This window comes from Panulirus ornatus, chromosome 15 (genome assembly GCF_036320965.1).
Source record: "Panulirus ornatus isolate Po-2019 chromosome 15, ASM3632096v1, whole genome shotgun sequence".
Taxonomy (NCBI): domain Eukaryota; kingdom Metazoa; phylum Arthropoda; class Malacostraca; order Decapoda; family Palinuridae; genus Panulirus; species Panulirus ornatus.
Genome location: NC_092238.1, coordinates 23,536,812 through 23,563,597, shown reverse-complemented (window position 1 = coordinate 23,563,597; position 26,786 = coordinate 23,536,812). Strand labels below are relative to the sequence as shown.

General features: G+C 41.6%; 1 protein-coding gene and 1 pseudogene across 5 annotated transcripts in view; both read right to left on the bottom strand.

Annotated features, from left to right (window-relative positions):
• The window catches only part of alphaCOP (coatomer subunit alpha), a 270,633-nt gene that overhangs the window by 182,828 nt on the left and 61,019 nt on the right, over nucleotides 1–26,786 (bottom strand). The window lies entirely within an intron of this gene.
• The window catches only part of LOC139753876 (WD repeat-containing protein 20-like), a 29,044-nt pseudogene continuing 16,111 nt past the window's right edge, over nucleotides 13,854–26,786 (bottom strand).

The following is a 26,786-nucleotide window of genomic DNA, read 5'->3' as shown; positions in this document are numbered from 1 at the left end:
TCCTGCTTCCCCTTGTTCCCTCCATCTCTGACACATATCCTCTTTGTCAATTTTTCCTCACCCATTCTATCCTATTGTCCAAAGCATTTCAACACACCCCCTTCTGCTCTCTCAACCACACTCATTTTATTTCCACGCATCTCTCTTACCCCTTCATTACTTACTCGAACAAACCACCTTTCACCACATATTGTCCTCAAACATTTAATGTCTAACACATCCACCCTCCTCCATACAACCCTATCTACAGCACATGCCTTGCAACCATACAACATTGTTTTTACTACTATTCCTTCAAACATACCCATTTTTGCTCTCCAAGGTAATGTTCTCTCCTTCCACATATTCTTCATCATTCCTAGAACCTTCGCCCCCTCCCCCACCCTGTGACTCACTTCTGCTTCCATGGTTCCATTCACTGCTAAAGCCACTCCCAGATATCTAAAACACTTCACTTCCTCCAATTCTTCTCCATTCAAACTTACTTAACCTAATGACCTTGCTCTTATTTCACATTTACTCTTAATTTTCTCCTTTCACACACTTTTCCAAATTCAAGCACCAACTTCTACAGTTTCTCACTCAAATCAGCCAACAGTGCAGTATCATCGGCAAACAATAACTGACACAAACAGTGGATGTGTTGGGAATGAAATGTCTGAGGACAATATGTGGTGTGAGGTGGTTTGATCGAGTAAATAGTGAAAGGGTAAGCGAGATGTGTGGAGAAAAAACGAGTGTGGTTGAAAGAGCAGAAGAGGGTGTGTTGAAGTGGTTTGGACATATGGGGAGAATGAGTGAGGAAAGATTGACAAAGAGGATATATTTGTCAGATGTGGAGGGAACAAGAAGAAGTGGGAGACCAAACTGGAGGTGGAAGGATGGAGTGAAAAAGATTTTGAGCGATTGGGGCCTGAACATACAGGAGGGTAAGAGGCGCGCAAGATGTGGTAAACCAGGGTCGATGTGCTGTCAATGGACTGAACCAGGGCATGTGAAATGTCTGAGGTAAACCATGGAAAGGTCTGTGAAGCCTGGACATGAATAGGGAGCTGTGCTTTTGGTGCATTACACATGACAGCTAGAGACTGAGTGTGAGCGAATGTGGCCTTTTTTGTCTGTTTTCCTGTTGCTACCCTGCTGAAGCAGGGAGTAGCAATGCTGTTTCCTGTGGGGCGAGGTAGTGACAGGAATGGATGAAGGCAAGTGTGAATATGTACATGTGTACATATGTCTGTGTATGTATATATATATACATGTTGATAAGTATATGTTGATATGTATATCTGCATGTATGTATACGTGAGTGTATGGGTGTTTATGTGCATATGTGTGTATATGAGTGGAAGGGCCATTCTTCTTCTGGGATGGCCTTGATTAGGGCCTTAGTTGCTTATGCCATCTCAGCTAACATAAAAAAAATCTAACATTCAAATATCTGAAAAAATGTAGTCTTAAAGATATAATGTGTTCTAACATGCTACTTTTGTTTTGAGCTTTTCACCCATTCAAAGTTCATAATCCCCCCTCCCAGAAAGTTCATAAGTCAACATCCTTGACCATATCCTGGATATGTTCCTCCTGTTTAACCAGGTATTTCCAAGCAAGATTCCTTTTTCAGAATACAACACCACAAGTTTTTCACCATATTCATTCACACTAGATACTCCATGCTCTCCAACTGCCACATCACTCACTGGCATTAAAATCACCAATCACTATTGTTTGATCCCATGCATCAGAATCATTGACGTGCTCACTCACCACCTCCCAAAACACTCTCATCTCTTCCTCATTCCTCCTGTTATCAAAAGCACAGGCATTAATATTAATAAGTCATCCAACTCTCCTAAACCATTTTCATTTTCACCCAAATCAATCTGGCCTCACTTCCTTACACTCTTTCATATATTCAACCAACTACTAACTAATGTAAGTAACACCATGAAAAGACCCTTGCTTTGTTTATATATATGGAAAAAAGTATCCCAGGTCAGCTAGACTGCACCAAATAAACAAGAATCTATAGAAACATACAACATTGATGACTAAGTCATTCTCAAGGAAGCCTGGTTGCACAATCAATTATGGAGTGGGTAGAAGGCAGCTCCAAAAACTAGTTCAAGGTATACATAAAGAAAGGAAAGATGACTCACATTGGTACTGGCTAATGGAATGTCATTAACCAGGGCTTCATAAAAGCCATTTAGCCATGTCTGATTATGTTTTAATCCATGCAGCTTGGGAACTTGATTCATAAAGGAACAGGAGTCAGAGAGGGAGGCAGTCAGCCAGACTTAAGTAGAGGTTGCTCTCAGGTGATGATGTCACCCCACTAACCTGGTCAAGGCCCGATGGTGAACCCGAGACCCCAACCCTACCTACTCTACCATCCACGCTCACTGCTAACCCAACAATTTGGTTGGTCCTGGGTTGCAGGATGAGTACCAATGTTGGTAGTGTACAGTTCTGAGTGGCAGGGTGGATAATGTGCTGTCTTATGAGGCTCTGTGGGTGGTGTGCTGTCTGAAAGAGCAGAGGGGGTGTGAAGATATCTTGAGTGGAAGGATAGGCAGGATTCAACATACATTATGGAGCTAAAGGTTAGGGTAGGGACCCACACTTTCTATGAAGGAGCTAGCACTATAGTCAGGAACCTGAACATTCAATAAGGTCACCTGTTGCTGGCCCCTCTCACCCCTAACTAGCTCCTTACCCCCAACCTTCCATCTCCCTGTAATGTCACCCCTCTCCATCCAGGCTAAAATCTCCTACTCACTTACATCATCACTCTCACTCCCATACACTTTCATCAGTATTGCTAGAAGCTGCCTCTCATAGCACAACTTTCATCGATTCTTCTCTTTACACAGCAAAACCACTAGATAATGCTGCTAGCTACAATGTTCTCCCAAACCAACTAGCTGCAGCTTAAGGATCAAAATTCTGATATCTAACATACTAGCAAATATAAATTTCTCCTAAAAATTCATTTGGAGTGTGATAATACATTCATGATTTAACCTTCATGTAATTATAACCTAGGCAACAAGTCTGTACCAGCCAATGACATCATCCTTATAAAGCCAAACCAATCAATCTTTTATAACCACACCAATCAGTTTCCAAAATCTATGTGAGCCATCTGAAGACACATCTGTCAATATTCTAAAGCTATATCAAAAACTCAATGAAATATTAACAATACTTCTAAAGCTATACAAACTCATATTATAAAGCACCATTAAACAACTTTCTAAAGTCACATCATTCCAACCTTTTGAAATCACACAATCCTATCCTCTTATGTCATACCATTCTAATACCGTATTCACACAAATCAGATTATAAATATTACATCCCAAGCCAACTCTCTTAAGTCACCCCAATAAAGTTTCTAAAGCTAACCAAAACATCCAATCTTCTAAAACCCTTACAACTAACCTTCTAAAGCCACACCAATCATCATATAGACCATACAAACTACCATGCTTAACTCTTACAAATGAACCTTTCTAAAGCCACATAAATCAACCTTCAAAAGCCATATCATTCAACCTTCTAAAAACTGGCCATTTAACCTTCTAAAGCCACACCATTCAATGTTCTAAAGCTAATCATTCAACCTTCTAAAACAAATCATTCAATCCTTTCAAGCCACAGCATTCACCATTTCCAAGTCACATTAATGAGCCCTCTAGGCCAAATTAATCAACACTCTGAAGTCATTCTAATCATCCTTTCAAATCAATGCAAGAAGATTTCAGGAGGGTGCTGGGAGTCAGTGGAAAATGCCAGAAAATATATGGCCAACTAAAGAAAAGGTGCACACACACACACACACACACACACACACACACACACACACACACACACACACACACTACATGGCTCATTCAGACATTACATAATGGGAAGAGCAACTGTTGTGAAGAGCATAGTGGTGTCATTAGTACATAATACTAAAAAAAATAGCGCAATCAACTATTAGAAATACACAATAAAAACAAAGACCTATCAATGGATGACAAGGAGAGGTTATTGCAATTCCTTTGAATAAAGGAAAGCTTCACCTCATGGATAACATGCTTGCAGCAATTATGGGCACTGATAAAAGCTGAATGGGAGCCAGAGGAAGGTGATTTTTTTTTCCAAGCTTGATGTGCCTGATCACTTGCCTGAATGGCCTCAGAACATGAACGGCTGAACATGAATTGGATGAAGAGGTCGTCTTGGAGAAAGAAGGGGTAAATGCTTCCATTCCAGCAAGAATAACCTCTGTTATGCATTTGGTGGAAACAGAAGCATCACTGCATAAGAAACGGTAATTTACCCAAGGAAAGTCATAAAAGAAGCTATGCAAGTTATTCCAGCCAGCTTTGTTGAGATGCCAGTATTTACACTTACAAGGGACTGCTGGAGGGGGAGCTGCTGTTAGAATACCTACATTTATGAGGGTGTGATCAGATGAACCACTTTAATTACTGTTCAAGAAGTCATCGTTGAGAGGAATAGTGCTTAAGAAATGGAAAAGGGCAAACATCATACCTATATCATGAGAAAAGGGACTGGGAACAGTCACTGACCTATAGACCAATCTCACTAATGAGTATGGTGTGTAAAGTTCTGGAAAAAGATTAAAAGAAAGCAAATGCATGACTTTTGGCAAAGGAGAAATTTTGTAAGTGAGAGACAGCATGATTTTAGGGAGAGGAGGTCATGTGTAACCTACCTCTTAGTGTTTTACGAGAGAGTGAACCCAGTCCTGTTCAAAAGGGAAAGCTGGGTGGATTGTCTGTATCTGACCTTCCAGAAGGCATTTGACACTACTACATATTAATCTGATTATTAAGCAAGATCATCAAGCAGGAATAAGTGGGGGACACTCCTTCACTGGATATAAGATTATCTCTGTGGGAGGGAACAAAGGAAGCATGTCAGAGGTGACTTCCATGTGGATGGAGATGACAAATGGAACACCAGAGGGTTTCATTTTGGGACAATTAATCTTCTTAATCTATATCAATGACTTGCCTGATAGTATAGAATCCTATCAGAATATGTTTCCAGATGATGCAAAAGTTATGAGGGAAGTAGAAAGTGAGGATGATTGCATCAGCTTACAAGAGAACCTAAACAGAAACCAGAGTTGGTCAGAAATGTGGTTGATGAAAATCAGCCCTAGCAAATGTAGAGTAACAGGGATGGACAAAGCAAAAGATGACCTAAATATGATCATTCCCTGGTAGGATATAAGCTTCAAGATTTTGTGTGAGAGGGACCTGGGAGTAAACATTTTCATTAATTTGTCACTAGAGTCCTATATTAAGAGAATGGCCAAGAAGACACACTTTATGCTGGTAAATATTAGAATAGCTTTGATGCACATGGATAGACAAATACTAAGCAAGCTATTCATATCCTACATATGGCCAAAACTAAAAATGCTTCTCAGGTTCAAGCGATGCACCTAAAGAAACACAAAGAACTCTTGGAGAAGGTCCAGAGGAGGATAATAAAAAAAAAAAAAAAAAAATGGTACCAGACTTAACAACGCTACATTACTAGGAAAGGTTGGGGGCTCTAAATTTACCCACCTTGGAAAAGGGAACACTGATGTGACCTGATCACAATCTCTAAGCATTCAAAAGATAAAAACAAACTGGACAAAGCTCTGAGAGACGTACGGATACAGCAACCACAGAACATAACATGAAAATTAAGAAATTTTTAAATAAGAATGTAAAGAAATAATTCATAGTTTAAAAGAGGTGGATAAATGGATCAGATTGACCGAGGACATGGTTAAAGAAGAAAGCTTGCATAATTTCAAAAGGCTGTACAGTATTAGGGAGTTTTCAAGAGATAAGGCCCCATGAGTGCAAAACTCCCTCCTTCAACAGTCCAAAAAGGCAATTAAAGACAGGCAGACTCAAAGACTGGTTTGAAATGTGGTTGAAGAAATTCAACCAGAGCAAATGTAAAGTAATGAGAAAGGGACCAAGTCAAAGATGGCTTCAATACAATTATCACTTAGCAGGAAATAAGCTTCAAGTTTGTTTGTTTGAGAACATGGGAGTTGACATTGTCCATAACCTGTCCCTATAATCTCATACTAGGAGAGTAGGTAAGGAAACAAACAGTCTGCTGGCAAATATCAAAGCAGCTTTCAAGTACATGGAAAAGGAAATATTGAGTAAACTATTCATGTTATATATAAAGCTAAAAATGGAATATGCTTCTAAAGTTTGATCACCACACTTAAAGAAGCTCATAGAGAAAGTCCAGGGGAAGGCAACAAAGATGGTGCCATAATTAAAAGAGCTAAGCTACAAGGAAAAGCTGGAGGCTTCAAATTTATCTACCATGGAAGAGCAAAAACTCAAGACCTGGTCACAACCTTTAAGTTTCATAAAGAGACAAATGAGGTGGATAGCAGACAGCATTTTGAGAGATGTAGGGATAAAGCAGCCAGGAGACATAACATGAAATTAAGGTAGAAAATTGTAAATATGGGTGCAATGAAACACTTTTACAGCATAAGAGTGATGGATGAATGGAGCAGATTGAAGGAATGGTTAATGCAGATGACATACATGAATTTAACAGATTGTATGATAGAAAGTGTTCTAGAGACGGGGCACCACAGGTGTAAAACTCTCTTCACATAAAGTACAAAAGGGAATTAGAAATGAGCATGTAAATGATATCCAAACAACAAACATTGTGAGTGGGTGACTTGTGAGTACTGAACAAATAAATCAAGAAATCAAGGACAGAAGTATCACAGTACATATTTAGATGGTAAAATATATATTACCTGATGGCAACAGAGTTTTAATGGTTTATCAATAAATCATTCCTCAGATAAAGCCTATTTATGAGCTAACTTTCTATCTCAAAGGAATAAAGCCTATCTATGTGCTAACTATCTCAATTATTCTTTGTATTATTACAAGGACTGTTTGAGACAGTTACACTGCCTGAACCAAGAAAATAAGAGAACAATAAATGTGAGTAAGGAAATTGGTCAAAGTCAGTCCTGACAGCAGACCACCAAAGGTAGTCGTTGATCCATTTTACCCTTCTCAATTCCATGTTAGCCAGATACGGTTTATGATAAGGGAGAATATCAAGACCTGGCAATTGTGACAAGATAAACAAAACAGAAGAAAGAGGAAAGGATTAAACATGCGTCACCAAAGAGCAAAATATTGGAGATGTTGGCTGAAATGATAAAAACCCACGATCAGAGATTAATGCAATTAGAGATGGAAGAACCGAAACTCAAAAATCAATTTGAATGTCATTAAAGGTGTCATGAAAATGACAGAGGAACTCAGGAAATCAAAAATTATGGTAAATGATCATGAGAACAGATTAGCATCATTTGAGGGGAAATAAATCATATACACTGAGAAGGAAGGTAAAGTAATTGGTAAGCAGGATAGGTCAGGAAGGGCTATTCCAGATGTCCTAAAGGCTGTTGAACATGAGGAAATTCCCACAAATTTGAGTGCATACACTGATGGTAATAGTGAGAAGGGAGGTGCAGCTTTTGGGATTGGACATCAGATTTAGAACATGTTGACTGATTCAGTAAGAAAGGAATCTGGAGACACTGAAACTGAGGTGTCTAGGGCAATGAATGAAGCTGTAAATAGAACAATATGTACTGTAAGAAACAAAACAAATAAAAAATTGTCATGGTACATGAGAATTTCACAAAAGTGCAGAGCATACAGGATCAATGAATATTTGCAAAAAAGAAGATTATATAGATAAGGAAAGTAGGAAGCACGGAAGCAAATGAACTAAAACTGATGGACTTAGCTGTAATGTGGGTGGCACCTCAATTAGAAAAATTAGTTAACCAAGAACTCCACAGATGTAAATCTCTGATTATTTTTGAACTAGAGAATGAACACATGCCAAATAGAGAAGAAATGCTAAAGAAAGAAAGTAGAAATGCTCATCAAAGGTTTACCAGATGCAATCCCAGTGATACCTATCTCCCTATATATCTGAAGCCTGTTCCCTTCAGGAAAATCCTCATGGGAGTGGCGATGGAAAAAGTCTCCATAACTGGTGAACTCCAGTGTCACTTTTTAGCCTTTAAAGCCTCACCCTTAAAAGGCCAGGGGCAGAGGGAATTCCACCACAGTGCTTTGAGAGGCTCCTACCCATGGTTTCTACCAAATACTTCTACATAATCTGTCCGTCTAATATTACAACCTACTACTTCTACATATTGCTGCCATCTAATGTTCCTACATACTACTTCTACCTAATGTTTCTACCTAATCTTGGTGATAAAGTAAAGAAAAAGACTGATGGTTACAGTTAATACAGGGAAGGGCAAACACATTATGGTTATGTTAATTTGGAATAATTTTTCAAGAAGGTATTAAAACACAAAATTAAAAACATGGTGGAATTTAGCAGTGTTTATGAAGTGTGACAGACTAAGGGTAGAAGGGGTGGGGGGAAATAAAGAACATAGCCATAAGCAAAAAATATATGGAAGATGCCAAATGAAGCAAAAGTTCAGACCACTCACACCAACTGTGCAGAGAGGTCAGAAATTTTAGATAATAGTAATGATAGACAAAGTATTGAATATAAGTGCTAATGAATTTATAGAGGATAGGGGATTAAGAGTACTTCCCACGTATTCCCTGCGTGTCGTAGAAGGCGACTAAAAGGGGAGGGAGCGGGGGGCTGGCAAGCCTCCCCTCTCGGTTTTTTTTTAATTTTCCAAAAGAAGGAACAGAGAATTGGGCCAGGTGAGGGTATTCCCTCAAAGGCCCAGTCCTCTGTTCTTAACGCTACCTCGCTAATGCGGGAAATGGCGAATAGTTTAAAAGAAAGAAAGTAAAGAATTGGAATCTAAGGATTGTTGAAGGGAAGATGCACTTGATAATGTTGGAGCTACAGAAACAAAGCTTACAGAAGAGATAAGATATCAAGTTTTCCATCCAGAGAGGTATATGATAGTATTTATTCATCATTTTACTTTGTCGCTGTCTCCTGCATTAGCGAGGAAGCGCAAGGAAACAGACAAAAGAATGGCCCAACCCACCCACATACACATGTATATACATACACATCCAAACACGCACATATACATACCTATACATCTCAACGTATACATATATATACACACAAAGACATATACATGTATACACATGTACATAATTCATACTGTCTGCCCTTATTCATTCCCGATGCCACCCTGATGATGGGAAATGACAGCCCCCTCCCCCCTCATGTGCACAAGGTAGCGCTAAGAAAAGACAACAAAGGCCCCATTCGTTCACACTCAGTCTCTAGCTATCATGTATAATGCACCGAAACCACAGCTCCTTTTCCACATCCAGGCCCCACAAAACTTTCCATGGTTTACCTCAGACGCTTCACATGCCTTGGTTCAATCCATTGAATGCACGTCGACCCCGGTATACCACATCATTCCAATTCACTCTATTCCTTGCACGCCTTTCACCCTCATGCATGTTCAGGCCCCGATCACTCAAAATCTGTTTCACTCCATCTTTCCACCTCCAATTTGGTCTCCCACTTCTGCTCGTTCCCTCCACCTCTAACACATATATCCTCTTTGTCAATCTTTCCTCACTCATTCTCTCCATGTGACCAAACCATTGCAAAACACCTGCTCTTTCAACCACACTCTTCTCATTACCACACATCTCTCTTACCCTTTCATTACTTACTTGATCGAACCACCTCACACCACATATTGTCCTCAAACATCTCATTTCCAGCACATCCACCCTCCTCTGCACAACTCTATCCATAGCCCACGCCTCGCAACCATATAACATTGTTGGAACCACTATTCCTTCAAGCATACCCATGTTTGCTTTCCATGATAACGTTCTCGACTTCCACACATTTTTCAACACTCCCAGAACTTTCGCCCCATCCCCCAACCTATGATTCACTTCCGCTTCCATGGTTCCATCCACTGCTAAATCCACTCCCAGATATCTAAAACACTTCACTTCCTCCACTTTTTCTCCATTCAAACTTACCTCCCAATTAACTTGCCCCTCAACCCTACTGTACCTAATAACCTTGCTCTTATTCACATTCACACTCAGCTTTCTTCTTCCACACAATTTACCAAACTCAGTCACCAGCTTCTGCAGTTTCTCACATGAATCAGCCACCAACCAACGATGTATCATCAGCGAACAACAACTGACTCACTTCCCAAGCTCTCTCATCCACAACAGACTGCATACTTGCCCCTCTTTCCAAAACTCTTGCATTCACCTCCCTAACAACGCCATCCATAAACAAATTAAACAACCATGGGGACATCACAGAAAAAGAAGGGGAGGAGGTTTGACTCTCCTAATAAGAGAAATGCTTCAGTTTCAGGACAGTGGTAGATGGCCCATTCACAAAATACATAACTGTAGGAAACTGTAGGAAAGAAGTGGAGAGTTCTATCATGGTTGTGTTGATGTATAATCCTCAAAAATTTTAAATGATCCAGTACAAACATATAATAACAATGACGGAAAAACCAGGATGGTATACAAACCAGTAAATCATGCAATTCTCAGGGAAGAAGTATTGATAAAGGGGGATTTCAAATATAAGAAGACAGACTGGTGGGATGTGGTTTCTCATAGTGACAGGAAATCATGGAGACAAGTTACCGAGTTAAAGGAAAATTTTCTGTACCAGCATGTCATTAAACATACTAGGATGAGAGGGAATGATCTATCAAGCTATCTATACCTTACTAGGATGAAATGGATTGATCCATCTATCTATCTATATCTCTGATGCATGTTCCCTACTGCAATTACCTTAAGGAGGTGGCCACAGCAAAAGTGTCTCCATAACTGGTGAACTCCAGTGATGCTTTTTAGCCTATCAAGCCTCACCCTCATCAGGCAGAGGGCAACTCCAATGCAATGTTTTCAGAGGCTCCTACCTAAACTGCTTCTACCTGTTACTAAGCAACAAAACTGTTGACTTTGTGTGCTAAAATGGTTTGGACATATGGAGAGGACAAGAATGCACTAACGACCGACAAAGAAGAGCAATGAAAAAGAAGAGGAGGAAGGAAAGGAAGGGAGAGACTGAGGGGTGAGAAGTGGGCATGGAATACAATGACCTGGATTGCTGTGATACACAGGGGATGACATGCTGTCAGAACTTTGAATAAGAGAAAATGAAGTGGTAAAGGTAAACTATGGAAAATTCTGTAGGGCTTGGCTCCCAATGATAGGCTACTAATCATTTGTTCCAGATGCTACCTTACTAAAATGGGGAAGAAAATAAGTACATAAAAATAATTTTAACTAAAAATTTCTACTTTTCAAGATCAGAATTTTACAACAGATGCTTACTGTACCTACAATTCATATGCTTAGCATTAATTTTTTACTAACAAGTGTTCTTACATTCCTGACATCAAATACACACTGAATTCAAGATACAATACCTATCAGAGAAAGCATAATTCTACTTATCTATGCACATAAAAAAAAATGTGTACATTTAAAAGGGGGCCTTGAAGAATGTGTGGAAGTCGAGAACATTATCTCGGAAAGCAAAAATGGGTATGTTTGAAGGAATAGTGGTTCCAACAATGTTGTATGGTTGCGAGGCGTGGGCTATGGATAGAGTTGTGCGCAGGAGGATGGATGTGCTGGAAATGAGATGTTTGAGGACAATGTGTGGTGTGAGGTGGTTTGATCGAGTGAGTAACGTAAGGGTAAGAGGGATGTGTGGAAATAAAAAGAGCGTGGTTGAGAGAGCAGAAGAGGGTGTTTTGAAGTGGTTTGGGCACATGGAGAGGATGAGTGAGGAAAGATTGACCAAGAGGATATATGTGTCGGAGGTGGAGGGAACGAGGAGAAGAGGGAGACCAAATTGGAGGTGGAAAGATGGAGTGAAAAAGATTTTGTGTGATCGGGGCCTGAACATGCAGGAGGGTGAAAGGAGGGCAAGGAATAGAGTGAATTGGAGCGATGTGGTATACCGGGGCTGACGTGCTGTCAGTGGATTGAATCAAGGCATGTGAAGCATCTGGGGTAAACCATGGAAAGCTGTGTAGGTATGTATATTTGCATGTGTGGACGTATGTATATACATGTGTATGGGGGGGGGCATTTCTTTCGTCTGTTTCCTTGCGCTACCTCGCAAACGCGGGAGACAGCGACAAAGTATAAAAAAAAAAAAAAAAAAAACATTTAAAACAAGGTAGCATTTGTTAAATCCCCAAAAAGTATTTCAGTCACTCTTTACACATCAAAATAAAAAGTTGACTTACCATAAATATTATGAATGTAGTTAGGAATCATGGAAAAACAAGGAAAACATAGGTCAACTGATTTGAAAGTCATAAAAGGAAGGATGGAAAGAAGTGAAGATGAAAGTACTTCAATAAAGTTATATATAAAGTTAACTGAAGAAATAAGAGATACTGGATAAATCATGTTCAAGAATGTGTTTGCAAAAAAGAGTAAATCACACTCAACAGAGCAGGGGAAAAAATATTTGATAAATACATATCTTTGAAACATCATTGAATGATGGCAATGATGCACTTTATAAATATATTCTTTCAAGTATTAATCATGGGATAAAAAAAATCATGGGTTTTCAGAAAAGAGGAGTGAATGTTGGGGTGAAGAAGGTGGTGAGAGTAAGTGAGCTTGGGAAGGAGACCTGTGTGGGGAAGTACCAGGAGAGACTGTGTACAGAATGGAAAAAGGTGAGAACAATGGAAGTAAGGGGAGTGGGGGAGGAATGGGATGTATTTAGGGAATCAGTGATGGATTGCGCAAAAGATGCTTGTGGCATGAGAAGAGTGGGAGGTGGGTTGTTTAGAAAGGGTAGTGAGTGGTGGGATGAAGAAGTAAGAGTATTAGTGAAAGAGAAGAGAGAGGCATTTGGACGATGTTTGCAGGGAAAAAATGCAATTGAGTGGGAGAAGTATAAAAGAAAGAGACAGGAGGTCAAGAGAAAGGTGCAAGAGGTGAAAAAAAGGGCAAATGAGAGTTGGGGTGAGAGACTATCAGTAAATTTTAGGGAGAATAAAAAGATGTTCTGGAAGGAGGTAAATAGGGTGCGTAAGACAAGGGAGCAAATGGGAACTTCAGTGAAGGGCGTAAATGGGGAGGTGAAAACAAGTAGCGGTAATGTGAGAAGGAGATGGAATGAGTATTTTGAAGGTTTGTTGAATGTGTCTGATGACAGAGTGGCAGATATAGGGTGTTTTGGTCGAGGTGGTGTGCAAAGTGAGAGGGTTAGGGAAAATGATTTGGTAAACAGAGAAGAGGTAGTAAAAGCTTTGCGGAAGATGAAAGCCGGCAAGGCAGCAGGTTTGGATGGTATTGCAGTGGAATTTATTAAGAAAGGGGGTGACTGTATTGTTGACTGGTTGGTAAGGTTATTTAATGTATGTATGACTCATGGTGAGGTGCCTGAGGATTGGCGGAATGCGTGCATAGGGCCATTGTACAAAGGCAAAGGGGATAAGAGTGAGTGCTCAAATTACAGAGGTATAAGTTTGTTGAGTATTCCTGGTAAATTATATGGGAGGGTATTGATTGAGAGGGTGAAGGCATGTACAGAGCATCAGATTGGGGAAGAGCAGTGCGGTTTCAGAAGTGGTAGAGGATGTGTGGATCAGGTGTTTGCTTTGAAGAATGTATGTGAGAAATACTTAGAAAAGCAAATGGATTTGTATGTAGCATTTATGGATCTGGAGAAGGCATATGATAGAGTTGATAGAGATGCTCTGTGGAAGGTATTAAGAATATATGGTGTGGGAGGCAAGTTGTTAGAAGCAGTGAAAAGTTTTTATCGAGGATGTAAGGCATGTGTACGTGTAGGAAGAGAGGAAAGTGATTGGTTCTCAGTGAATGTAGGTTTGCGGCAGGGGTGTGTGATGTCTCCATGGTTGTTTAATTTGTTTATGGATGGGGTTGTAAGGGAGGTAAATGCAAGAGTCCTGGAAAGAGGGGCAAGTATGAAGTCTGTTGGGGATGAGAGAGCTTGGGAAGTGAGTCAGTTGTTGTTCGCTGATGATACAGCGCTGGTGGCTGATTCATGTGAGAAACTGCAGAAGCTGGTGACTGAGTTTGGTAAAGTGTGTGGAAGAAGAAAGTTGAGAGTAAATGTGAATAAGAGCAAGGTTATTAGGTACAGTAGGGGTGAGGGTCAAGTCAATTGGGAGGTGAGTTTGAATGGAGAAAAACTGGAGGAAGTGAAGTGTTTTAGATATCTGGGAGTGGATCTGTCAGCGGATGGAACCATGGAAGCGGAAGTGGATCATAGGGTGGGGGAGGGGGCGAAAATTTTGGGAGCCTTGAAAAATGTGTGGAAGTCGAGAACATTATCTCGGAAAGCAAAAATGGGTATGTTTGAGGGAATAGTGGTTCCAACAATGTTGTATGGTTGCGAGGCGTGGGCTATGGATAGAGATGTGCGCAGGAGGATGGATGTGCTGGAAATGAGATGTTTGAGGACAATGTGTGGTGTGAGGTGGTTTGATCGAGTAAGTAACGTAAGGGTAAGAGAGATGTGTGGAAATAAAAAGAGCGTGGTTGAGAGAGCAGAAGAGGGTGTTTTGAAATGGTTTGGGCACATGGAGAGAATGAGTGAGGAGAGATTGACCAAGAGGATATATGTGTCGGAGGTGGAGGGAACGAGGAGAAGAGGGAGACCAAATTGGAGGTGGAAAGATGGAGTGAAAAAGATTTTGTGTGATCGGGGCCTGAACATGCAGGAGGGTGAAAGGAGGGCAAGAAATAGAGTGAATTGGTGTCATGTGGTATACAGGGGTTGACGTGCTGTCAGTGGATTGAAGCAAGGCATGTGAAGCGTCTGGGGTAAACCATGGAAAGCTGTGTAGGTATGTATATTTGCGTGTGTGGACGTGTGTATGTACATGTGTATGGGGGGGGGGGGTTGGGCCATTTCTTTCGTCTGTTTCCTTGCGCTACCTCGCAAACGCGGGAGACAGCGACAAAGTATAAAAAAAAAAAAAAAAAAAAAAAAAAAAAAAAATCACCCATGACATTCATGGTTCAAACAATATTATGCAAGACACATATGACTATCCACTTTTGGAAAAATGTTTCCATTTAAAAATTTCGCTTCCTAAGTCACGAGCATTATTCAAGGAGTACAGTGAAGTAAAGAACACCAGCTTAAGCACCTATTATCAGCAAATCAAGATAATTCCTTCACTGTCACTTGCTTTGCTAATAAACTTTTGAATAAACTTTTGCAACTCCCTAATTCAGTTGGAAGAAGCTGTGTTGATTTTGTAAAGAAATCACGCTTGAGATATAACCACAGATGCCAGTTCAAGCCATTTGGGCAGAGCTCACAGTGAATAAAAACTACCTTGGAACTGGCTGGCCATTGTAAAATTCCACTAGTAAAGACAATCAATAATACCACAGAATCAAAGCAACACACACCCACACTGTGCTAAGTACTGCACTAGGAATTTGGGATAACCAGGATGTTGTAAAGGTTATCCAGAGATCAGCAACAAATACCACCATTTCCTGAGGCTACACAACTGTCCCACCCGAGGCCACAGGACCTCCACCCATGGTCACAGCAGCTGTTGGACTGGGATTTGAGCGATGACTGCCACCAGGATGCTTCCCTGGTTGACACCAGGTGAGCGTACTGCCATCCTGGCTGGAGGTAATCACAGTCTTCTCCAAAGAAATGACCAGAGAGATGCTCATGCCTAATTTTTTGCCTATCATGGGTTCTAACATGGGACACTCATCTAACCATGGACAGAAGGACATTCCCACAGGCTTGTGGGACTCAATGGGCAGCTCTGTTGATCCTCACACCTGATTTTTATTTACAGATCCTTTAAAGTTTAGGTTGAATTTTTAGACACTAAGGCTTCATTTATGGTTCTTATCTCTCTCTTTAAATTTTTCTTCTCACCAAAGTTCAGGTTTGCCAATTTGGCAGCAAATGAATTGGTTAAGTGAAAGTAAAGGGAAGAATCACTACCAAGAGAGGACTTTTCACACATCTGCCTTTGGCATTAACTGTGGGTTGTCCTGTCAAAGATAAACCTGTTCCCACAATGTCACTCCCCTTTCCACTGCCACTTACAATTGTACATGACCTTGGCTGCAAATAAAGCTGCATTAAAACATCATCCTTGAGATTCCACAAACACAGCAATGTGTCTTGACCAACTGAACTAATCCAATAACTTGTTACACCCTCATAACTAGACTTTTCTTCATATAGACATATGTAGAGAATAACTGAGGAGATGTTGAAGAAAGAGTAAGTATATATATATATATATATATATATATATATATATATATATATATATATATATATATATATATATATATATCCCTGGGGATAGGGGATTAAGAATACTTCCCACGTATTCCCTGCGTGTCGTAGAAGGCGACTAAAAGGGGAGGGAGCGGGGGCTGGAAATCCTCCCCTCTCGTTTTTTTTTTTTTAATTTTCCAAAAGAAGGAACAGAGGGGGCCAGGTGAGGATATTCCAAAAAAGGCCCAGTCCTCTGTTCTTAACGCTACCTCGCTAATGCGGGAAATGGCGAATAGTTTGGAAAAAAAAAAAATATATATATATTTTTTTTTTTATTATACTTTGTCGCTGTCTCCCGCGTTTGCGAGGTAGCGCAAGGAAACAGACGAAAGAAATGGCCCAACCCCCCCCATACACATGTGTATACATACGTCCACACACGCAAATATACATACCTACACAGCTTTCCATGGTTTACCCCAGACGCTTCACATGCCCTGATTCAATCCACTGACAGCACGTCAACCCCGGTATACCACATCAATCCAATTCACTCTATTCCTTACCTGCCTTTCATCCTCCTGCATGTTCAGGCCCCGATCACACAAAATCTTTTTCACTCCATCTTTCCACCTCCAATTTGGTCTCCCACTTCTCCTCGTTCCCTCCACCTCCGACACATATATCCTCTTGGTCAATCTTTCCTCACTCATTCTCTCCATGTGCCCAAACCATTTCAAAACACCCTCTTCTGCTCTCTCAACCACGCTCTTTTTATTTCCACACATCTCTCTTACCCTTACGTTACTTATTCGATCAAACCACCTCACACCACACATTGTCCTCAAACATCTCATTTCCAGCACATCCATCCTCCTGCGCACAACTCTATCCATAGCCCACGCCTCGCAACCATACAACATTGTTGGAACCACTATTCCTTCAAACATACCCATTTTTGCTTTCCGAGATAATGTTCTCGACTTCCACACATTCTTCAAGGCTCCTAGAATTTTCGCCCCCTCCCCCACCCTATGATCCACTTCCACTTCCATGGTTCCATCCGCTGCCAGATCCACTCCCAGATATCTAAAACACTTTACTTCCTCCACTTTTTCTCCATTCAAACTTATCTCCCAATTGACTTGACCCTCAACCCTACTGTACCTAATTACCTTGCTCTTATTCACATTTACTCTTAACTTTCTTCTTTCACACACTTTACCAAACTCAGTCACCAGCTTCTGCAGTTTCTCACATGAATCAGCCACCAGCGCTGTATCATCAGCAAACAGCAACTGACTCACTTCCCAAGCTCTCTCATCCCCAACAGACTTCATACTTGCCCCTCTTTCCAAAACTCTTGCATTCACCTCCCTAACAACCCCATCCATAAACAAATTAAACAACCATGGAGACATCACACACCCCTGCCGCAAACCTACATTCACTGAGAACCAATCACTTTCCTCTCTTCCTACACGTACACATGCCTTACATCCTCGATAAAGACTTTTCACTGCTTCTAACAACTTGCTTCCCACGCCATATATTCTTAATACCTTCCACAGAGCATCTCTATCAACTTTATCATATGCCTTCTCCAGATCCATAAATGCTACATACAAATCCGTTTGCTTTTCTAAGTATTTCTCACATACATTCTTCAAAGCAAACACCTGATCCACACATCCTCTACCCCTTCTGAAACCACACTGCTCTTCCCCAATCTGATGCTCTGTACAAGTCTTCACCCTCTCAATCAATACCCTCCCATATAATTTACCAGGAACACTCAACAAACATATATATATATATATGGGGATGAGAGAGCTTGGGAAGTGAGTCAGTTGTTGTTCGCTGATGATACAGCGCTGGTGGCTGATTCATGAGAAACTGCAGAAGCTGGTGACTGAGTTTGGTAAAGTGTGTGGAAGAAGAAAGTTAAGAGTAAATGTGAATAAGAGCAAGGTTATTAGGTACAGTAGGGTTGAGGGTCAAGTCAATTGGGAGGTGAGTTTGAATGGAGAAAAACTGGAGGAAGTGAAGTGTTTTAGATATCTGGGAGTGGATCTGGCAGCGGATGGAACCATGGAAGCGGAAGTGGATCATAGGGTGGGGGAGGGGGCGAAAATTCTGGGGGCCTTGAAGAATGTGTGGAAGTCGAGAACATTATCTCGGAAAGCAAAAATGGGTATGTTTGAAGGAATAGTGGTTCCAACAATGTTGTATGGTTGCGAGGCGTGGGCTATGGATAGAGTTGTGCGCAGGAGGATGGATGTGCTGGAAATGAGATGTTTGAGGACAATGTGTGGTGTGAGGTGGTTTGATCGAGTGAGTAACGTAAGGGTAAGAGAGATGTGTGGAAATAAAAAGAGCGTGGTTGAGAGAGCAGAAGAGGGTGTTTTGAAGTGGTTTGGGCACATGGAGAGAATGAGTGAGGAAAGATTGACCAAGAGGATATATGTGTCGGAGGTGGAGGGAACGAGGAGAAGAGGGAGACCAAATTGGAGGTGGAAAGATGGAGTGAAAAAGATTTTGTGTGATCGGGGCCTGAACATGCAGGAGGGTGAAAGGAGGGCAAGGAATAGAGTGAATTGGAGCGATGTGGTATACCGGGGTTGACGTGCTGTCAGTGGATTGAATCAGGGCATGTGGGGCGTCTGGGGTAAACCATGGAAAGCTGTGTAGGTATGTATATTTGCGTGTGTGGATGTATGTATATACATGTGTATGGGGGGGGGGGGTTGGGCCATTTCTTTCGTCTGTTTCCTTGCGCTACCTCGCAAACGCGGGAGACAGCGACAAAGTATAAAAAAAAAAAAAAAAAATATATATATATATATATATATTTTTCTTTCTTTCAAACTATTCGCCATTTCCCGCATTAGCGAGGTAGCGTTAAGAACAGAGGACTGGGCCTTTGAGGGAATACCCTCACCTGGCCCAATTCTCTGTTCCTTCTTTTGGAAGGCATGTAAGGCATGTGTACGTGTAGGAAGAGAGGAAAGTGATTGGTTCTCAGTGAATGTAGGTTTGCGGCAGGGGTGTGCGATGTCTCCATGGTTGTTTAATTTGTTTATGGATGGGGTTGTTAGGGAGGTGAATGCAAGAGTTTTGGAAAGAGGGGCAAGTATGAAGTCTGTTGGGGATGAGAGAGCTTGGGAAGCGAGTCAGTTGTTGTTCGCTGATGATACAGTGCTGGTGGCTGATTCATGTGAGAAACTGCAGAAGCTGGTGACTGAGTTTGGTAAAGTGTGTGAAAGAAGAAAGTTAAGAGTAAATGTGAATAAGAGCAAGGTTATTAGGTACAGTAGGGTTGAGGGTCAAGTCAATTGGGAGGCGAGTTTGAATGGAGAAAAACTGGAGGAAGTGAAGTGTTTTAGATATCTGGGAGTGGATCTGGCAGCAGATGGAACCATGGAAGCGGAAGTGGATCATAGGGTGGGGGAGGGGGCGAAAATTCAGGGAGCCTTGAAGAATGTGTGGAAGTCGAGAACATTATCTCGGAAAGCAAAAATGGGTATGTTTGAAGGAATAGTGGTTCCAACAATGTTGTATGGTTGCGAGGCGTGGGCTATGGATAGAGTTGTGCGCAGGAGGATGGATGTGCTGGAAATGAGATGTTTGAGGACAATGTGTGGTGCGAGGTGGTTGGATCGAGTAAGTAACGTAAGGGTAAGAGAGATGTGTGGAAATAAAAAGAGCGTGGTTGAGAGAGCAGAAGAGGGTGTTTTGAAATGGTTTGGGCACATGGAGAGAATGAGTGAGGAAAGATTGACCAAGAGGATATATGTGTAGGAGGTGGAGGGAACGAGGAGAAGAGGGAGACCAAATTGGAGGTGGAAAGATGGAGTGAAAAAGATTTTGTGATCGGAGAATGAACATGCAGGAGGGTGAAAGGAGGGCAAGGAATAGAGTGAATTGGAGCGATGTGGTATACCGGGGTTGATGTGCTGTCAGTGGATTGAATCAGGGCATGTGAAGTGTCTAGGGTAAACCATGGAAAGCTGTGTAGGTATGTATATTTGCGTGTGTGGATGTATGTATATACATGTGTATGGGGGGGGGTTGGGCCATTTCTTTCGTCTGTTTCCTTGCGCTACCTCGCAAACGAAGGAGACAGCGACAAAGTATAATAATAAAAGTATAATAATCATATATATATATATATTAAGAATATATGGTGTGGGAGGCAAGTTGTCAGAAGCAGTGAAAAGTTTTTATCGAGGATGTAAGGCATGTGTACGTGTAGGAAGAGAGGAAAGTGATTGGTTCTCAGTGAATGTAGATTTGCGGCAGGGGTGTGTGATGTCTCCATGGTTGTTTAATTTGTTTATGGATGGGGTTGTTAGGGAGGTGAATGCAAGAGTTTTGGAAAGAGGGGCAAGTATGAAGTCTGTTGGGGATGAGAGAGCTTGGGAAGTGAGTCAGTTTTTGTTCGCTGATGATACAGCGCTGGTGGCTGATTCATGTGAGAAACTGCAGAAGCTGGTGACTGAGTTTGGTAAAGTGTGTGAAAGAAGAAAGTTAAGAGTAAATGTGAATAAGAGCAAGGTAATTAGGTACAGTAGGGTTGAGGGTCAAGTCAATTGGGAGGTAAGTTTGAATGGAGAAAAAGTGGAGGAAGTAAAGTGTTTTAGATATCTGGGAGTGGATCTGGCAGCGGATGGAACCATGGAAGTGGAAGTGGATCATAGGGTGGGGGAGGGGACGAAAATTCTGGGAGCCTTGAAGAATGTGTGGAAGTCGAGAACATTATCTCGGAAAGCAAAAATGGGTATGTTTGAAGGAATAGTGGTTCCAACAATGTTGTATGGTTGCGAGGCGTGGGCTATGGATAGAGTTGTGCGCAGGAGGATGGATGTGCTGGAAATGAGATGTTTGAGGACAATGTGTGGTGTGAGGTGATTTGATCGAGTAAGTAACGTAAGGGTAAGAGAGATGTGTGGAAATAAAAAGAGCGCGGTTGAGAGAGCAGAAGAGGGTGTTTTGAAATGGTTTGGGCACATGGAGAGAATGAGTGAGGAAAGATTGACCAAGAGGATATATGTGTTGGAGGTGGAGGGAACGAGGAGAAGTGGGAGACCAAATTAGAGGTGGAAGGATGGAGTGAAAAAGATTTTGTGTGATCGCGGCCTGAACATGCAGGAGGGTGAAAGGAGGGCAAGGAATAGAGTGAATTGGATCGATGTGGCATACCAGGGTTGACGTGCTGTCAGTGGATCGAGTCAGGGCATGTGAAGCGTCTGGGGTAAACCATGGAAAGCTGTGTAGGTATGTATATTTGCGTGTGTGGACGTATGTATATACATGTGTATGGGGGTGGGTTGGGCCATTTCTTTCGTCTGTTTCCTTGTGCTACCTTGCAAACGCGGGAAACAGCGACAAAGCAAAAAAAAATATATATATATATATATATATATATATATATATATATATACCTCGCAAACGCGGGAGACAGCGACAAAGTATAATAAAAAAATATGAAGTCTGTTGGGGATGAGAGAGCTTGGGAAGTGAGTCAGTTGTTCGCTGATGATACAGCGCTGGTGGCTGATTCATGTGAGAAACTGCAGAAGCTGGTGACTGAGTTTGGTAAAGTGTGTGGAAGAAGAAAGTTAAGAGTAAATGTGAATAAGAGCAAGGTTATTAGGTACAGTAGGGTTGAGGGTCAAGTCAATTGGGAGGTGAGTTTGAATGGAGAAAAACTGGAGGAAGTGAAGTGTTTTAGATATCTGGGAGTGGATCTGGCAGCGGATGGAACCATGGAAGCGGAAGTGGATCATAGGGTGGGGGAGGGGGCGAAAATTCTGGGGGCCTTGAAGAATGTGTGGAAGTCGAGAACATTATCTCGGAAAGCAAAAATGGGTATGTTTGAAGGAATAGTGGTTCCAACAATGTTGTATGATTGCAAGGCGTGGGCTATGGATAGAGTTGTGCGCAGGAGGATGGATGTGCTGGAAATGAGATGTTTGAGGACAATGTGTGGTGTGAGGTGGTTTGATCGAGTGAGTAACGTAAGGGTAAGAGAGATGTGTGGAAATAAAAAGAGCGTGGTTGAGAGAGCAGAAGAGGGTGTTTTGAAGTGGTTTGGGCACATGGAGAGGATGAGTGAGGAAAGATTGACCAAGAGGATATATGTGTCGGAGGTGGAGGGAGCAAGGAGAAGAGGGAGACCAAATTGGAGGTGGAAAGATGGAGTGAAAAAGATTTTGTGTGATCGGGGCCTGAACATGCAGGAGGGTGAAAGGAGGGCAAGGAATAGAGTGAATTGGAGCGATGTGGTATACCGGGGTTGACGTGCTGTCAGTGGATTGAATCAAGGCATGTGAAGCGTCTGGGGTAAACCATGGAAAGCTGTGTAGGTATGTATATTTACGTGTGTGGACGTATGTATATACATGTGTATGGGGGGGGGTTGGGCCATTTCTTTCGTCTGTTTCCTTGCGCTACCTTGCAAACGCGGGAGACAGCGAGAAATTATTAAAAAAAAAAAGAAAAAAAAAATATATACATATATATATATATATATATATATATATATATATATATATATATATATATATATAAATAAAAAGATGTTCTGGAAGGAGGTAAATAAAGTGCGTAAGACAAGGGAGCAAATGGGAACTTTAGTGAAGGGCGCAAATGGGGAGGTGATAACAAGTAGTGGTGATGTGAGAAGGAGATGGAGTGAGTATTTTGAAGGTTTGTTGAATGTGTCTGATGATAGAGTGGCAGATATAGGGTGTTTTGGTCGAGGTGGTGTGCAAAGTGAGAGGGTTAGGGAAAACGATTTGGTAAACAGAGAAGAGGTAGTGAAAGCTTTGCGGAAGATGAAAGCCGGCAAGGCAGCAGGTTTGGATGGTATTGCAGTGGAATTTATTAAAAAAGGGGGTGACTGTATTGTTGACTGGTTGGTAAGGTTATTTAATGTATGTATGACTCATGGTGAGGTGCCTGAGGATTGGAGGAATGCGTGCATAGTGCCATTGTACAAAGGAAAAGGGGATAAGAGTGAGTGCTCAAATTACAGAGGTATAAGTTTGTTGAGTATTCCTGGTAAATTGTATGGGAGGGTATTGATTGAGAGGGTGAAGGCATGTACAGAGCATCAGATTGGGGAAGAGCAGTGTGGTTTCAGAAGTGGTAGAGGATGTGTGGATCAGGTGTTTGCTTTGAAGAATGTATGTGAGAAATACTTAGAAAAGCAAATGGATTTGTATGTAGCATTTATGGATCTGGAGAAGGCATATGATAGAGTTGATAGAGATGCTCTGTGGAAGGTATTAAGAATATATGGTGTGGGAGGGAAGTTGTTAGAAGCAGTGAAAAGTTTTTATCGAGGATGTAAGGCATGTGTACATGTAGGAAGAGAGGAAAGTGATTGGTTCTCAGTGAATGTAGGTTTGCGGCAGGGGTGTGTGATGTCTCCATGGTTGTTTAATTTGTTTATGGATGGGGTTGTTAGGGAGGTAAAGGCAAGAGTTTTGGAAAGAGGGGCAAGTATGAAGTCTGTTGGGGATGAGAGAGCTTGGGAAGTGAGTCAGTTGTTGTTCGCTGATGATACAGCGCTGGTGGCTGATTCATGTGAGAAACTGCAGAAGCTGGTGACGGAGTTTGATAAAGTGTGTGGAAGAAGAAAGTTAAGAGTAAATGTGAATAAGAGCAAGGTTATTAGGTACAGTAGGGTTGAGGGTCAAGTAAATTGGGAGGTGAGTTTGAATGGAGAAAAACTGGAGGAAGTGAAGTGTTTTAGATATCTGGGAGTGGATCTGGCAGCGGATGGAACCATGGAAGCAGAAGTGGACCATAGGGTGGGGGAGGGGGCGAAAATTCTGGGAGCCTTGAAGAATGTGTGGAAGTCGAGAACATTATCTCGGAAAGCAAAAATGGGTATGTTTGAAGGAATAGTGGTTCCAACAATGTTGTATGGTTGCGAGGCGTGGGCTATGGATAGAGTTGTGCGCAGGAGGATGGATGTGCTGGAAATGAGATGTCTGAGGACAATGTGTGGTGTGAGGTGGTTTGATCGAGTAAGTAACGTAAGGGTGAGAGAGATGTGTGGAAATAAAAAGAGCGTGGTTGAGAGAGCAGAAGAGGGTGTTTTGAAATGGTTTGGGCACATGGAGAGAATGAGTGAGGAAAGGTTGACCAAGAGGATATATGTGTCGGAGGTGGAGGGAACGAGGAGAAGAGGGAGACCAAATTGGAGGTGGAAAGATGGAGTGAAAAAGATTTTGTGTGATCGGGGCCTGAACATGCAGGAGGGTGAAAGGAGGGCAAGGAATAGAGTGAATTGGAGCAATGTGGTATACCGGGGTTGACGTGCTGTCAGTGGATTGAATCAAGACATGTGAAGCGTCTGGGGTAAACCATGGAAAGCTGTGTAGGTATGTATATTTGCGTGTGTGGACGTATGTATATACATGTGTATGGGGGGGGGGGGTTGGGCCATTTCTTTCGTCTGTTTCCTTGCGCTACCTCGCAAACGCGGGAGACAGCGACAAAGTAAAAAAAAAAAAAAAAAAGACTGCCACCAGGATGCTTCCCCCTGGTTGACACAGGTGAGCGTACTGCATCCTGGCTGGAGGTAATCACAGTCTTCTCCAAAGAAATGACCATAGAGATCTCAGCCTAATTTTTTGCCTATCATGGGTTCTAACATGGGACACTCATCTAACCATGGACAGAAGGACATTCCCACAGGCTTGTGGGACTCAATGGGCAGCTCTGTTGATCCTCACACCTGATTTTTATTTACAGATCCTTTAAAGTTTAGGTTGAATTTTAGACACTAAGGCTTCATTTATGGTCTTATCTCTCCGCGTTAAATTTTCTTCTCACCAAAGTTCAGGTTTGCCAATTTGGCACAAATGATTTGTTTTAGTGAAAGTAAAGGGAAGAATCACTACCAAGAGAGGACTTTCACACATCTGCTTTTGGCATTAACTGTGGGTTGTCCTGTCAAAGATAAACCTTTTCCACAATGTTCCTCCCCTTTTCCACTGCCACTTACAATTGTACATGACCTTGGCGGCCAAATAAAGCCTGAATTAAAACATCATCCTTGAGATTCACCAAACACAGCAATGTGGTCTTTACCAACTGAACAATCCAATAACTTGTTACACCCTCATAACTAGAAACTTTACTTCATATAGACATATGTAGAGACTAACTGAGGAGATTGAAAAAGAGTAAAATATATATGATATATATAGAAATATATGATATATAAATATATATATATATATATAGTATATATATATATATATTAATATATAATATATAGATATATATATATTAATATATATATATATATATCCCTGGGGATAGGGATTAAGAATACTTCCCACGTATTCCCTGCGTGTCGAGAAGGCCGACTAAAAAGGGGAGGGAGCGGGGCTGGAAAATCCCCCCTCTCGTTTTTTTTTTTTAATTTTCCAAAAGAAGGAACAGAGGGGCCAGTGAGCGAGAGGATATTCCAAAAAAGGCCCAGTCCTCTGTTCTTACAACGCTAACCTCGCTAATGCGGGCAATGGGCGAAATAGTTTTGGAAAAAAAAAAAATATATATATATTTTTTTTTTTTTTATACTTTGTCGCTGTCTCCCAGCGTTTGCGAGGTAGCGCAAGGAAACAGACGAAAGAAATGGCCCAACCCCCCCCATACACATGTGTATACATACGTCCACACACGCAAATATACAATACCTTACACTGAGCTTTTCCATGGTTTACCCCAGACCGCTTCACATGCCCTTGATTCAATCCACTGACATAGCACGTCAAACACCCGGTATACCACATCAATCCAATTCACTCTATCCTTACCATGCCCATTCATCCTCCTGCATGTTCACAGGTATCAGAGCCCCGATCACACAAAATCTTTTTCACTTCCACTTTTACCACCTCACAATTTGTCTCCCCTCTCCTCCCACCTTCTTCACTTTCTCTTCTCCTCGGTCATCCCGCATCCTCCCGCCCTCCAACCTCCGACACATATATCCTCTTTCTTGGTCCCTCTTTCCATCCCAACTCATTTTCTCTCCATGTGCCCAAAAAACCCATTTTGCAAAACACAAAACAACCACCACACCCACACAATCATATTATTTCACAAAACAACCCTCTTCTTCTGGCTTCTTCTGGCTTATTTACCTTCTCTTCTGTTCTTTCTCTTCTGCTCTCTCCAAACACAAAAATCAAATCAAAAAACCAAAAAAATCACGATCAAAAACACGCTCTTTTTATTTCCTTTTCCACAGAACACATCTCATCCTCTCTTATTTGATCTCTCATTTAACCCTTATTTAACGTTACTTATATTCGCTCAAACCACCCTAAACCACCTCACACCACCTCACTCACAAACCCACCACACAAAACAAACCAAACAAAAACTCACACCCACCACCCCTCACAAACAAAGACACCAAAACCACACCGGCG